The following is a 16535-nucleotide window of genomic DNA, read 5'->3' on the forward strand; positions in this document are numbered from 1 at the left end:
TTTATTTTTCGTAACCACCAAGGTTAAGTGCTTTCTTTTTTAAACATATGAGGAAATAGAGATGCAGAAACCTTCAGTGATTCTTCCAAGGTAAAACAGTGAGTCAGAAAAATAAGGGCTCAGATTCTGGTTCCAGACTTTCATCTCCATCCTGGGCTCTTCTCATCCGTCACAGTGGCTTATAGACTGCATCCAGAAGAAGGCTTCTGATGGGCCAGGAACATATCTGGCCTACCATACGATGGGAGGCAAGCATTGCCCCTCCAGGCTTGCCACTGAATGTTGATCAGAATGCCCAGATCTGTGGTGGCTCTCTAGGACCAGAGGCACAAAAATAGAAAGCCAGTAAGTTGAGCGTGGCTGGATACTTGGGAATTCTGTTGGGGCTTGCATCAAATCTGGGAGTTCTCTGCCTCCCCACTCCTAAATTCAATAACTAAAGTTCTCTGTTTCTTAAGATTTTATTAGTTGGCTTTCTGTTATCTATAGCCAAAACTACTTCTAATATACTGTACTTCTCTGGAGTGAGAGTGCAGTAAAGACTATGGCATTTATTGTCCATTTTCTAATAAACAGGAGCTATGGTCTGAATGTTTGTGTCCCCCCAAAATCCATGTTAAAACCTAACCCCTATGGTGATGGTAGTAAGAGGTAGGGCCTCTTAATTAGGTCATGAGGGCTGTGCCCTCATGAAAGGGATTAGTGCCCTTATAAAAAAGGCCTGAAGTGGCTCCCTCACCCCTTCTGCCATGTCACAACACATAGAAGGTGCCATCTATGAACCAGGAAATGGGCTCCCACCAGACACCAAACTGACGGGTACCTTGATCTTGGAGTTGCCGTCCTCTAGAACTGTGAGCAATAAATTTCTATTGTTTATAAATTTCCCAGTCTAAAGTATTTTGTTCTAGTGGCAGTCAAGCTAAGGCTAAGATAGTCTTAGCCTAAGACAACAGGCAAATCTTCTTACTTCCAGAGTTCTCAGTGTTCATATTTTTATTAGTGGTAGGTATTTGTTGGTTGAAAGTATCAGAAAAGAACTGAAGCTAACTTGTAAGAATGAGAGGAAACTATAATAGGAATAAGGGGTGTCTCATGAAACCCAAATACAGGAATTTAGCTGAGCCTTGCAGTGGCCTAAAACCAAGATCTCAAATGCATTTGGCAATCTGTTTCTTTCCAATGTTTGCTGTTCTGTGTGCTTCATACTTCTCTATGTTTGAAAAAATAGACTTTTTCAAAGTCTTTGAAAAATAGACTTTGTCATCATCAATATTTATATGTAACATATTTAACCACCAGGGAAGAGGCTGAATCTTAAGCCCAATAAAAATTTCTAGAAGAGTAGAAGTGATTGGCTAAACTTGGATCTTATGCCCAGTGGTATAACAACCAGCTCTGCACAGATCACAGAAGGATCACAGAGTATGAACTTGGCTTCTTGGGGCTGATCCCCATACATCATGTGTATGATGAAGCAGAGGAGTTCTGAGAATAGAGGGGCTGGGGAGGCAACCCAGAAGGTATCTATTATAAAGTTTCATCTCCTCTGTCTTCTTGAGGCATTCAGTGCTAGTTTCGGCTATTATCAAGGCTAAGTGGCAACCCTGCCTTTACTGCAGTTTGGTCATTCATTCATTTAACATTGAACAGGCTGGATTCCAGGCATCAAGCATGGAGCAATGGACTAAGCTGAGAGTCACTGCCCTCAGAGATCTTATGCTTTCCCCCTTCAGGTATATATGGTGTCCTATATCCTTCTAATAAGTCACCTCTTTACCTAAGCTTATTTCAGATGGGTGTTTGTCACTTCCCATCAAAAGAGTTTTGAGTAGTAGAGAAATGGGTACTGGAAATGGAAAGTTTCCACGACAGCCCCCCATTGTAAAACTGGCTGAGTTAGCATGGAGTGGGGAGTTGTTAGGATGCTGCCATATGGAGTTGGAATATTTGCCATCTTTGTTAGGTGGTAGAAAATCAGTTGGTTAAAGAATTATCAGTTGTCTGCTAAACTCTGTATTTTATGAACTCAGACCATTATTCATAAAATAGGAACTTGAGATGACCTGGTAGAGAATGTGAAAATACTTCCTACTTCTAATAAGTTATTGATTTTAGCTCATTTGATAGCAGATAGTGAATAGCTGGTTAGGTTTACAGCTTTGTTTAAAGAATTAATTTGTTTCTGCCTGGAGTTGGCAATTTGAACCATTGAATAAGATAAGCAAGTGCCTTAAGAATACAGCCTCAACATTGTTAGTGCATCGATTAGGATATTGGATACCTGGGAGGATTCAGAAGAATCAGGGAGACCTGATACTCCAACACGGCTTCAGCAACTCTGCTTTTGTATCCTTGTGTCTGGAAAAGTTGAAAATGCACATTTAGATGAATAGTGAAGTGGAGACAGCAGCCACAATTAGCTTTGCTCCACTACTCCAGCCTTTTGTTCTTCAAACTCAGAGGCAGAGGCCACTAAACTAAGATTTAGGGAGATGTACAGAGTCCTCAGATTTGATACTGAGAAACTGATGCTACAAAAGTAAGATCCAAATTCAAAAATGAAACTTTGGTAATTTTTCTGGTATTGGTTGCCAGCAAACTGAGTCCTTCATGTGTCTTCTGTGCCCTCCCCATGCAATCAATAGGCCTGGATGACAAAGAACTTAAAAGAGTTGTACTGCAAGAAATGTTCAAGCTTGGTAAACAGAAACCTGTGGTTGTTTGTTCAAATATTAAAGCAGCCCTTAGTCCACATTCATGATCCAAACAGAAATGAATTACCCAGGTGGTATAGTCTTCTATAATGAAATCCTCCTCAGTTTTCCTCTTGGTTTTGGCACTGATTGACACTGGCCAAAGGAAGTCTTTCCAGGGGGGTAGAACCCAGGGTGGCCTGAATGACTGGTGAAGGAACAAACAGATATCAATGAGAGTGAGTGGTCCAACAGAATCCAGAGGATACTCTGTCCTGGTGACTCAGTATCATGTTGCTTCCCCCGGCCTTCATTAAGAGAGTCTTCGTATCCTTTATTTCCATGACCTTTGGATAATTAATATATTGGGTAGTTATTATTGGGTGCATTATTTAGCATGTAGGCTGCAAAATTTCAAGAAGTCTCAGTGAGCTGTGTTAAAGAGGAGGAATCAGCATTCACCAGACAACTTGGCTTGAAAATCACTGGCCTCTGGAGCTGGCAGCTGGATGGGGCTTTAAGTTTTCTCCTTTTGGGAAACTATTGACTTTGGATGAAATGAAGTAATTTGTCCAACAATAATAATAGCTATATGTATTAATTCCTCACCATATGCCAGGTGCTGGTCTAAAGCTTTGTGTTCATGAGTCATTTAATTGTCCCAACTATCATATGAAGTAAGTTCTATTACTATCTGCATTTTACATAGGCAATTAAATGCCTCGCTTAAAGTTGAACTGAGAGTCTATGGTGTGGGTTCTTAGCTATTATATTGTATTTCCTTTTAGGTAACTTACCTTACAGGATTTTGCTTTATTTTTCCCCTCCTATCTCCTACTACTGAATCTTTTTGACAGCCTTCTTCCACCAATATTTTGAGGTGCAACTGACATACAATAGCCAGTTCAAATCGATGAGTTTTGACATATGTTTACACCCATGAAAACATCACTGCGCTTCAGATAAGAAGGAACATATCCATTACTCCCCACCCACACTTTTCTCATGTTTCTGTAATCTAGCCCTTTTCCCTTTTCACTGAAATCCCTAAATGATCACTGACCTCCTTTCTGTCACTATAGATCAATTTGCATTTTTGAGAATTTTATGTAATTGATATCATACAGTATATATTCTTTATTTTCTGCCTTCTTTCACTCAGCACAATTATTTTGAGATCCATCTATGATCAATAATTTGTTTTTATATGTAACTATTATTTCATTATATGACTGCTCCTATGTATGGTGGTATACATCACAGAAGAAGTATAACTGCTGTGAACATTTATGTCCAAGTCTTTATCCAAATGTGTACTTTAAATAAATGTCTAGCAATGAAATGTCTGGGTTGCATGGTAGGTGTATGTTTAACTTTTAAGAAACAGCTTAATAGTTTGCCAAAGTGGTTGTTTTTTTTACATTTTTCACCAGGAGTGTTTGAGAGTTCCAGTTGCTCTGTATCCTCACCAACACTTGATATAATTAGTCTTTCTATTGTTAGCCATTTTAGCAGGTATGCAGAGGTATTTCATTGTGATTTTAACTGGTGTTTTTCTAGTGAATAATGATGTTGGACATCCTTTCAGTGCTTGTTTGCCATCTACATTTCTTCTTTGCTTCTTCAAATATTTTGTCCCTTTTATCTATATTTGGTAGTTTCATTTTATTATTATTATTGATTCTAGCTCTTCCCTTTGGAATTTGCTTCCATTTCTCAAAGAGGATATTCTACAAATTAGAACACATATAAAGGAGGTACACATGGTTTAGTAGATAGGGCACAAGTTTGGAAATGATCAGGTATATCTGGATATGAATTCAAGCTCCACTACTTGATAAATTATGTCACCTAGGGCACCTCAGTTAATGTTCCTGAGCTTTAAGGTAACTTGTCTGTAAAGTGGCCCTAGTGAACCTATCTCCTAGTATTTCTATAAAAAATAACTGAAACACTCTTCTTTAACAAATGTAAGAAGGATTAGAATCCCTTCAATGCCAGATAGTCATGTAAAATATCTGGAGTGGTGTCTTGCTTATTATTTCCTATTTTCTCTCTTCTTCCCTTTTGTACATACAATATATATACTTTACTTTTTTCTTTCTTTTCTTTATTCTTTTTTTTGAGATGGAGTTTTGTTCTCGTCACCCAGGTTGGAGTGTAATGGCATGATCTCGACTCACTGCCAAGATCACAACCTCTGCCTCCCAGGTCCAAGCGATTCTCCTGCCTCAGCCTCCCCAGTAGCTGGGACTACAGGTGTGCCACCTATTCAAATTAATTAAAAATTAGCATGCTCAGCTAATTTTTGTATTTTTAGTAGAGACAGTGTTTCACTGTGTTGTCCAGGCTGGTCTTGAACTCCTGACCTCAAGTGATTCACCTGCCTCGGCCTCCCAAAATGCTGGGATTACAGGCATGAGCCTTAAATACATTTTTTGAAAGAGACTTATTATACATAAACACGCCTAACACACTCCAATAATACCACACCCCAATACTACCTGCTGTGGTACCAGTCTCTTACCAGGGATTCAGGAACCCTCTGATCTGAGGCTTCTCTTCTTTGGACATCCTGTTTTTTCCCACCGCCCTCATCCCTTTCTGAGTACCTCCTAGTTTATATCTTGCTCAGATAGGAAAAAAAAAAAAAAAAAAAACCACCACCAACAACAACAAAAAAAATGGTCATTTAAAAATGTGTGTTGTTTTTTAAAACAATGGTGGAGAATTCCCAGTCTCTCTGTCCGCAGGGGCTTAAGATACAGATGATCATCAACAGCTAACAAGAAGGTTTGTTTCCCTCCATTGTGCACAAAGCTTAGTAGTAGCTCTCTTGATCTCTACTCTTTCCCATGAGTTTCCATGGGAGCTGAGCTGCCTTTGCTGTGTTCTTGGTGGGGGAAGGGCAGGGTTGGGAGACTCGGTGATAGCTATTGCCCCTGGCTCTCTGACAAGAAAAGAGCAGCTTCCAGACAGGGTTCAACCTGAAAAAAGACCCCCTGCTGTGCAGGAATTATTCACTCTAGGATATGCTTCCTGTGCAGTAACATCAAATATTCCCACTGGCTGCAGAAGCTCAGGATTTGACAGCTTAACTGTTTCATGCCCAGTCTGCATGAGCTACAAAAGGCCCTGCCATACAATGCTGTGCATGTAATGGATGCCCTGTCATGGTGGTTTTCCTCCTCATTCTAATTTCCACCCTCAAACAGGTATTGGGGCCATCTCTTGACGTTGCTCTGTGGTTGATGTAACTGAGGTTTTATATGTGTCATCACTACAATCCTCCCAGGGGCTACTTCTTCATGCCTTCAATTCCTGTGGGGCTCATTCCCTGAGTCCTACCCATCCTGGACTAGCTCAACAACTGGCTTTGTAGAAGGGGCTAAGGGACCCTTGAATATCATAGTCTCATTGAAAAAAAAAATGCATTGTCCTCCTAGTGTTTTAGGGCTTAGGCCTTTTCCATAGAATTTTGGTATTCTCTACTCTGAGGAAATACAACAATATTGTGTTGAAAAGGCCAGTGAGATATCTGAGACAGCTATTTCTCTCACTAAGTAGAAATCTAGTTCATTTTGTGGAGAAATTCACAAAAATAAAAAGGCATAGATTACAAAGGGCACAATGGAAGGAGAAGTTGCATTAAACCCAGAGTCCTGCAGGATGCCACAGAAAGACTGGCTTAGACTCAAATGCTAATAGCCCCACTGATGAGCATAGACTACATGAACACAGAGAGACTGCGAGGACAACTTATGCACTCTCTCTCCAGCTGGCAGGAGCAATCTTCCTGGAACAGCTCCCTCCTACCTCCCATCCTCTCTGTGCTTAAAAACTTCCGGGAATCTTACTTCCTGCCCCAAACCTTTTCAGACAAATGAATGGACAGAGAAGTTACCTTTCACAGAAACTTCAGAGCCGTACCTTCAGACAAAATAACTAAAAAACCAAATAAAATATTAAATTAAAATTTTTTAAGACAGAGTCTTGCTCTGTCACCCAGACTGGAGTGCAGTGGTGCAATCATAGCTCAGTGCAGCCTGGAACTCCTAGGCTTAAGTCATCCTCCCACCTCAGCCTCCCAAGTGGCAGGGACTACAGGCATGTGCCACTGTGCCTTGCAGTAAATTAATACTTTATAGAGCAAAGTGGGAAGACTAGAAAGAATAGCAGGCAGAGTTTAAGGCACATCCAGAGAATAAGGATAGGAAAGAGGACTTGCCGAGGTCTGAGAATGTGCCAGGCCCTCCCTATACTAGGCCTAGTCTCACACATCTTCCCCTTCAACCCTCATGAGAGTCCTTTGGAAAAAGATTATAATCTTTAGTTTATGAGTGAAGGGATAGAGGCTTACAGAGTTTGGAGAATTTGTCTCAGATAACCAAGTGATTTGTACAGATCTAGGATTTCATCACAAGTCTGTCTGATTTCCAAAGCTCATGGATTTTTTTCCTGCATGCTTTTTAGCAACCCCTCTGGTCTCCAGCTATGTGTGCGTCAGACCCTGAGGCTGTGCTAGGCCCACCCATACTTGTTTTCTCCATTCTTCACAGTTTTTCTGAAGAGACTCATAAACTGGTGCGAGCTACCCCTTGGGGAGGTGGAGTTTTCCCTCTCCTTCTCTCCTGGACTCTTGTGGAGAACAGCACCTCCTTACCATGCTCCCACCATGAGGAGCAGGGTCTGAGTCTTCCTGTTTCAGACCTGACACTGCTGGTTCCAGTCATTCCTTCAACCCCTGTTTCTTGTTGTTTTGCTGGTGGTGTGTATGTTTGTTGGTTTGTTGGTCTGAAAGCAGCTCTGTACTCAAATTTCATTTGGTGAATGAAGATAAATGACCTGCCCTGAGTCCACTGACAATCCCTTCTCCAACTTAGGTTAGTGGTCTGCCCACTTCTTTAAGGGGTTCATTTCCCAGAAGTCTCTCTTGACAATTTTGAATAAGGGCTTCATTTCCCAGAAGCCTCTTTTGACAATTTTGAATACTAAAAATACCAAGATAAATTAGTCGCAGTCTCGGCCTCCTACTAGTTCCCAGTAGGGTGAGGGAAATAAGTACTATCATGCAGTGTTCAATTCAAGAAATGGGAGCTATTCTAGGTATTTCAAGCAGAAAGGATTTTAATAGGGGAATTAGATGTTTATAAAATCATCCCAAGGGCTGGAAGTGTGGATTACAGCCTCTAGCAAGGACTTCCAGAGACAGCTACTACCTGTACTCCATCAGGAGGGGAGAATGTAGTCACCCAAAACTGTTGAACTACTGAGTTTTAGATTCTTGAATCTGTAACATACCACATACTTGCATTCTAAGAATCAGAAATCCAGCATAGGAAGCTGTTACTGCTGCTATTAAAACTAACCCTTGACGATTGTAAAACTGTTGATTTGTTACTAGAATATGATGCAGAAAAAAATTAATGTCTCCACAACTCTGTTCACCAATAGAAAATACCTGAAGCAGCAAGAAACTTTGCTTTGCTTCATATCCTGTATGTGTGTATCTGTTGGTGGAACTTAATTTGCATCCAGAACCTTATCTGCAAGGAAGTCTGGAAAATGGACTTATAGTATAGAAGATGAGAGCGGATATTGGGGGAATATTTAACAGTGTCTGTCACAGGCTTATGCACACTATGAAAGGCATGGTAGGTCACAAAGAAGGGAGAGACCAGTTCTATCTGGAGATTCAAACAAAGTGCAGAGAAAACACTCAGCTTGGGCCTTGAAAAATATCCTGTAGAAGTCTGCCTTAAAGAGGGCTAAAGGACATTTAGGGCAGAGTAAACTTATGTGTTAGAGAAGGCAAGCACAATGCACCTAGAACCATCCTGCACTTCCAGACAAGAAACAGAAGGGAGAAAAAGGATCACAGTGAACAAAGCAATTTGAGTGGAGGCAGGGCCCAGTCCAGGCAGGCCTCATATAATTTGCTCAAGAGCCCAGACTTTCTCCTAATTGATCGCGGACCTGTGGAAGGATTCATGCAGAAGGACAACAAAATGAGATGCTGTTTTAGTCCATTTGTGTTGCTATAAAGAAGTACCTGAGACTGCGAAATTTCTTAAAAAACAAACAAAAAAGGTTTATTTGGTTTATGATTCTGTTGGCTGGAAGACTGGACACCTGGTGAAAGCCTCAGGCTGCTTCTATTCATGGTGAAAGGCAAGGAGGAGCCTACGTGTGCAGAGATCAAATTGCAAGAGTGGAAGGCAGAGACAGCAAGAGGGCAGTGAGCAAATGCTTTTAAACAACCAGTTCAGAGCAGTAGTAACAGAGCAAAACTCATTCACCTCTCTCCATGCTAGAGGGCATTAATTTATTCATGAGCTATCCACCTCCCTGACCCAAACACCTACCATTAGGCCCCACCTCCAACATTGACCTCCAACATTGAGGATCATATTTTAACAGGTTTCTGGGGACAGACATCCAAACTATAGCAGACAGGTTTTAGAAGGGTCACTCTGGAACCTGTCTGGAGGACGCACTGAGAAGGGGAGAAATCAGAATAAAGGGAACAATTGGGAGGATATTGCCATATAGTAGACTAGACATAGAACCTAAACTAGATCTATGGATGTTGGGATGACGTAGAGAAATCCTGGAATATATCAGCAAGTTGACTCAATAGGAGTCTACCAAGCTAAAGAAATTGGGAACAATTATTGCTTTTATACTATGCACCAGACTCTATTCTATGCACTTTGCATGTATGAACTAAGTAGGTTCTATTGTCAATCCAAGTCTACATATGCAAAAAATTCTGCACAGCTGGCAAATGGCAGAGCCAGAATTTGAAACCAGGTAGTCTAGTTTTACAAAACAAATGCTTACTTTGCTCAATCAGTTCCTCTGCTGTCAGTGATAAAATCCGCTTTCCTGTACCTTATGAATCTTCATCCCACTTATTCTGGTTTGGACCAGAATCAGGAGTTTTTATTTTTAACCCAGAAGTTATGGATGAATTTTTGCAAATCTAGTGAACTCTGAAATTGTAAAGAAATTTTAATGATTTTTTAGCATTTGTGATTGTTTACTGGGAAGTGGTAGAAAAGCTTTTCAACAGATTCTCCAATGGGTCTTTGATCTAAAAATACTCATGAACATTGCTTTAGAGCAGTGGTTCTCAAAGTGTGATCCTGGAGCCAGCAGCATCAGCATCTCCTGGGTACTATTAGGATAGTACCTATCCCAGACCTACTAAATCAGAAACTCTGGGAGTGGGACCCAGAAATCTGTGTTAATAAGTCTTCCAGATGATTCTGATGTGTGCTCAAGCTTGATAACCATTGCCCTAGAGCAAGCATAAACATGAATAATGTGGCAATAGGGTCTGTTCACTGGCCTGGGTGAGACATCCACAGTGGATGTGATACCAAGGAGGGGAGAACAAAATCATAGAAGGCTGAGATCTTCTTTGGATACTCCCAGGAAGGAAACACTGAGACATAAACTTTGAACCGAGCCGATATTTTGGACAAGGCACTGATGTAGGACTTCTGTGGAGCTCAGAACAGGCATTTCTGGGAGATGCTGAGCTCTTGACTTGCAGCTTAGAAGATGCGACCTGTAGACTCATGCATCATTCCCCAACCCCTTGGAGGCTAGCCGTCCCCCTCTCCCATACAGTTTCTTCTAGGGCTAGAGTTTAGATATCATGTTTCATCCAAGGTACACAGAACTCTAATGACATTTCACAGAGGATACTTGCCTGGACTCCCAGGGCATTTAATATCACTGACACCCTAACTACTCACTGTGAGGTGCCAGGGCCCTGGCCCATACATTTGCCCAGCAGCACAACAGCTGTGCAGTCTGTGCAGGATTCATCCCTGAAATGCCAGTCTCTTTCAACATCTTCCTTGAAATACAAAAAGGTCCAGAAACAACATGCAGTGCTTGGCAATGGAAGTGGTGAGGAACTCTGTGCCCTACTCCCTTGCAGCCTGTCCTCCCCCAGGACCAAGGCTCGGCCTCTTTCTTTCTGCTAAGTCACAAAGCTGGAAAGTGCTGAGGGTAGGGAGAGAGCCTGTGCCTGCTGGTTGGCTTGGAAAGGTTCTGGGAATTCATTATGATCTAAACAACTATTCCAGTTATTCATGTGACTCAGCCCCTGAAATCAGGATCTTCCTGTGTCCACAGGGCTGGGTGTTGCTGACTCAGTGTTGAAGAGGGCACCTTGTCAGCCCTCCTAGGCTCCCAATTCCCCCTCTCCCTCCCCTTCCTCCCCAGAGGACACTGAAGGGAAGCAGATGTGTGAGTAAGCTTCTCAGCCTGTTCAGTTTCATTTTTAAACAAGCGACCAACCTCCTCCCATTCTAGTTCTCACCACACACATCTGTCATTCTTCTGTGCATTTCGATAGGGAAGCAATCACAGTCACTTATGCATTATGCATTCACATATGCATTTAGCACAGGTTTAGCCAGCACCTACTCTGTGTCCAGCTGATTGCTAAGGGCTCAGATCCAGAGAGAGACATGCGCTATACCTACCCATAACATTCAGGGGTCTAGTGGGGAAAATACATTAGTGGACATTAAGGATGTAATCGAAAAAGCCCTGTAGCAGAGCACTTTTAGCTCTATAGAGAGCTTTGAGAATGCCGAGTTGCAAGTGCCAACCCTTTTTAGGTGTCTGGCATTCCTCTTCAACAAACAGCAAAATTCATAGAGTGTGGTTGGGAACTACTTCATCTATGAGAACTAGAGAGAGAAGAAAATTCCAGGAACTGACATGGTACAAGAGAGGGCTTTCTGGAAGGCTGAAGAAGGCTGCAAGGGTGTGGAGACTAAAGTGACAAGTTTTACAGTTTTCCCCAAGGGCTTTTTTTTTTTTTTTTTTTTTTTTTTTACCATTTTTATTTGTAAATTTGAAACACATAACATGGAAAAGGAAAATAGAAAGAGAAAAAGAAAAAATATATATGTGTGTGTATATATATATATATATAGCCTAGTGTAATAGTTTGAGTGTTTTTTGTTTGTTTTGTTTTTCCCTGAATATCTCCTTCTAGGTGAATTCTATCCAGCCAGTTACTCCACTGCAGTACATCATACCTCTCTAGATTTGCAACACAGATGATTTCATGAGACTCCCCTTCATCGCTGTCTTAAGATGTTTCCACTCTTTGCTCCAATACATCTTCAATCTTTGTTGTTTTATTCCCCAGTTCCACTGGCAGTGGAAGGTGGCAGGGAATCCTCAATATATGGTCAAAAGTAGATCTGTGGGTGGCGCCCAAGATGGCCAAATAGGAACAGCTCCAGCCTCCAGCTCCCAGCATGAGCGACACAGAAGATGGGTGATTTCTGCATTTTCAACTGAGGTACCAGGTTCATCTCACTGGGGCATGTCGGAGAGCTGATGCTGGTCCACAGGTGCAGCCCAACCAGCGAGAGCTGAAGCAGGGCAAGGCATTGCCTCACCTAGGAAGCGCAAGGGGGAAGGGAATTCCTTTTCCTAGCCAAGGGAAATTGAGACACACAACACCTGGAAAATCGGGTAACTCCCACCCTAATACTGCACTTTACCAAGGGTCTTAGCAAACGGCACACCAGGAGATTATATCCCACACCTGGCTGGGAGGGTCCCACACCCATGGAGCCTCCCTCATTGCCAGCACAGCAGTCAGAGATCTAACTGCAAGGCGGCAGCCATGCTGGGGGAGGGGCACCCGCCATTGCTGAGGCTTAAGTAGATAAACAAAGCTGCCAGGAAGCTCAAATTGGGTGGAGCCCACTGCAGCTCAAGGAGGCCTGCCTGCCTCTGTAGACTCCACCTCTGGGGACAAGGCATAGCTAAAGAAAAAGCAGCAGAAACCTCTGCACATGTAAAAGTCCCTGTCTGACAGCTTTGAAGAGAGCAGTGGTTCTCCCCACAGAGGTTGAGATCTCAGAACGGACAGAGTGCCTGCTCAAGTGGGTCCCTGACCCCTGAGTAGCCTAACTGGGAGACATCCCCCACTAGGTGCAGACCGACACATCACACCTCACATGGCTGGGTACACCCTAAGACGAAGCTTCCAGAGCAAGAATCAGACAGCAACACTCGCTGTTCGGCAATATTCTATCTTCTGCAGCCTCCGCGGCTGATACCCAGGAAATAGGGTCTGGAGTGGACCTCAAGCAAACCCCAACAGACCTACAGCTGAGGGTCCTGACTGTTATAAGGAAAACTAACAAACAGAAAGGACACCCACACCAAAACCCCATCAGTATGTCACCATCATCAAAGACCAAAGGGAGATAAAACCAAAAAGACGGGGAAAAAGCAGTGCAGAAAAGCTGGAAATTCAAAAAATCAGAGCACATCTCCCCCTCCAAAGGAACGCAGCTCATTGCCAGAAACAGAACAAAGCTGGACGGAGAATGACTTTGATGAGTTGAGAGAAGAAGGCTTCAATTGATCAAACTTCTCAGAGCTAAAGGAGGAACTACATAACCAGCGCAAAGAAACTAAAAATCTTGAAAAAAAATGGATGAATGGAAAACTAGAATAATCAATGCAGAGAAGACCTTAAAAGAACTGATAGAGATGAAAACCACGACACGAGAACTACATGACAAATGCACAGCCTTCAGTAACCAACTCAATCAACTGGAAGAAAGAGTATCAGTGATTAAAGATCAAATGAATGAAATGAAATGAGAAGAGAAATGCAGAGAAAAAAGAGTAAAAAGAAATGAACAAAGCCTCCAAGAAATATGGGATTATGTGAAAAGACTAAATCTACATCTGATTGGTGTGCCTGAAAGTGACAGGGAAAATGGAACCAAGTTGGAAAACACTCTGCAGGGTATCATCCAGGAGAACTTCCCCAACCTAGTAAAGCAGGCCAACATTCAAATTCAGGAAATACAGAGAATGCCACAAAGATACTCCTCGAGAAGAGCAACTCCAAGACACGTAATTGTCAGATTCACCGAGGTTGAAATGAAGGAAAAAATGTTAAGGGCAGCCAGAGAGAAAGGTCGGGTAACCCACAAAGGGAAGCCCATCAGACTAACAGCAGATCTCTCGGCAGAAACTCTCCAAGCTGGAAGAGAGTGGGGGCCAATATTCAACATTCTTAAAGAAAATAATTTTCAACCCAGAATTTCATATCCAGCCAAACTAAGTTTCATAAGTGAAGGAGAAATAAAATCCTTTACAGGCAAGCAAATGCTTAGAGATTTTGTCACCACCAGGCCTGCCCTACAAGAGATCTGGAAGGAAGCACTAAACATGGAAAGAAACAACTGGTACCAGCCATTGCAAAAACATGCCAAAATGTAAAGTCCATCAATGCTAGGAAGAAACTGCATCAACTAATGAGCAAAATAACCAGCTAATATCATAATGACAGGATCAACTTCACACATAACAATATTAACCTTAAATGTAAATGGACTAAATGCTCCAATTAAAAGACACAGACTAGCAAATTGGATAAAAGTCAAGACACATCAGTTTGCTGTATTCAGGAGACCCTTCTCACATGCAGAGACACACATAGGCTCAAAATAAAGGGATGGAGGAAGATCTACCAAGCAAATGGAGAACAAAAAAAAGCAGGGGTTGCAATCCTAGTCTCTGATAAAACAGACTTTAAACCATCAAAGATCAAAAGAGACAAAGAAGGCCATTACATAATGGTAAAGGGATCAATTCAACAGGAAGAGCTAACTATCCTAAATATATATGCACCCAATACAGGAGCACCCAGATTCATAAAGCAAGTCCTTAGAGACTTACAAAGAGACTTAGACTCCCATACAATAATAATGGGAGACTTCAACACTCCACTGTCAACATTAGACAGATCAATGAAACAGAAAGTTAACAAGGATATCCAGGAATTGAACTCATCTCTGCACCAAGCGGACCTAATAGACATCTATAGAACTGTCCACCCCAAATCAACAGAATATACATTCTTCTAGGCACCACATCGCACTTATTCCAAAATTGACCACATAATTGGAAGTAAAGCACTCCTCAGCAAATGTAAAAGAACAGAAATTATAACAATCTGTCTCTCAGACCACAGTGCTATCAAACTAGAACTCAGGACTAAGAAACTCAATCAAAACCGCTCAACTACATGGAAACTGAACAACCTGCTCCTGAATGACTACTGGGTACATAATGAAATGAAAGCAGAAATAAAGCAGCACATCCAAAAGCTTATCCACCATGATCAAGTGGGCTTCATCCCTGGGATGCAAGGCTGGTTCAACATTCGCAAATCAATAAACGTAATCCAGCATATAAACAGAACCAAAGACAAGAACCACATGATTATCTCAATAGATGCAGAAAAGGCTTTTGACAAAATTCAACAGCCCTTCATGCTAAAAACGCTCAATAAATTCGGTATTAATGGAATGTACCTCAAAATAATAAGAGCTATTTATGACAAACCCACAGCTAACATCATACTGAATGGGCAAAAACTGGAAATATTCCCTTTGAAAACTGGCACAAGACAGGGATGCCCTCTCTCACCACTCCTATTCAACATAGTGTTGGAAGTTCTGGCTAGGGCAATCAGGCAAGAGAAAGAAATTAAGGGTATTCAGTTAGGAAAAGAAGAAGTCAAATTGTCCCTGTTTGCAGATGACATGATTGTGTATTCAGAAAACCCCATTGTCTCAGCCCAAAATCTCCTTAAGCTGATGAGCAACTTCAGCAAAGTCTCAGGATACAAAATTAACGTGCAAAAATCACAAGCATTCTTATACACCAGTAACAGACAAACAGAGAGCCAAATCAGGAATGAACTTCCATTCACAATTGCTTCAAAGAGAATAAAATACCTAGGAATCCAACTTACAAGGGATGTAAAGGACCTTTTCAAGGAGAACTACAAACCACTGCTCAGTGAAATCAAAGAGGACACAAACAAATGGAAGAACATACCATGCTCATGGATAGGAAGAATCAATATTGTGAAAATGGCCATACTGCCCAAGGTTATTTATAGATTCAATGCCATCCCCATCAAGCTACCAATGAGTTTCTTCACAGAATTGGAAGAAACTGCTTTAAAGTTCATATGGAACCAAAAAAGAGCCCGCATTGCCAAGACAATCCTAAGTCAAAAGGACAAAGCTAGAGGCATCACGCTACCTGACTTCAAACTATACTATAAGGCTACAGTAACCAAAACAGCATGGTACTGGTACCAAAACAGAGATATAGACCAATGGAACAGAACAGAGTCCTCAGAAATAATACCACACATCTACAGCCATCTGATCTTTGACAAACCTGAGAGAAACAAGAAATGGGGAAAGGATTCCCTATTTAATAAATGGTGCTGGGAAAATTGGCTAGCCATAAGTAGAAAGCTGAAACTGGATCCTTTCCTTACTCCTTATACAAAGATTAATTCAAGATGGATTAGAGACTTAAATATTAGACCTAATACCATAAAAACCCTAGAAGAAAATCTAGGTAGTACCATTCAGGACATAGGCATGGGCAAGGACTTCATGTCTAAAACACCAAAAGCAACGGCAGCAAAAGCCAAAATTGACAAATGGGATCTAATTAAACTAAAGAGCTTCTGCACAGCAAAAGAAACTACCATCAGAGTGAACAGGCAACCTACAGAATGGGAGAAAATTTTTGCAATCTACTCATCTGACAAAGGGCTAATATCCAGAACCTACAAAGAATTCAAACAAATTTACAAGAAAAAAACAAACAACCCCATCAAAAAGTGGGCAAAGGATATGAGCAGACGCTTCTCAAAAGAAGACATTCATACAGCCAACAGACACATGAAAAAATGCTCATCACTACTCGCCATCAGAGAAATGCAAATCAAAACCACAATGAGAT

At 41.6% G+C, this 16535-nt stretch overlaps 1 long non-coding RNA gene across 1 annotated transcript in view; it reads right to left on the reverse strand.

Annotated features, from left to right (window-relative positions):
* LOC115892313 overlaps positions 1-16535 on the reverse strand; it is a 20689-nt gene continuing 4154 nt past the window's right edge. Inside the window, exons 2-4 of the long non-coding RNA XR_004052203.1 lie at positions 2785-2904; positions 2285-2361; positions 1-314 (exon numbers count right to left, since the gene is read on the reverse strand). This is a non-coding gene — a long non-coding RNA (uncharacterized LOC115892313). The remainder of the gene's footprint in view (positions 315-2284; positions 2362-2784; positions 2905-16535) is intronic.

This window comes from Rhinopithecus roxellana, chromosome 12, assembly GCF_007565055.1.
Source record: "Rhinopithecus roxellana isolate Shanxi Qingling chromosome 12, ASM756505v1, whole genome shotgun sequence".
Lineage (NCBI taxonomy): Eukaryota > Metazoa > Chordata > Mammalia > Primates > Cercopithecidae > Rhinopithecus > Rhinopithecus roxellana.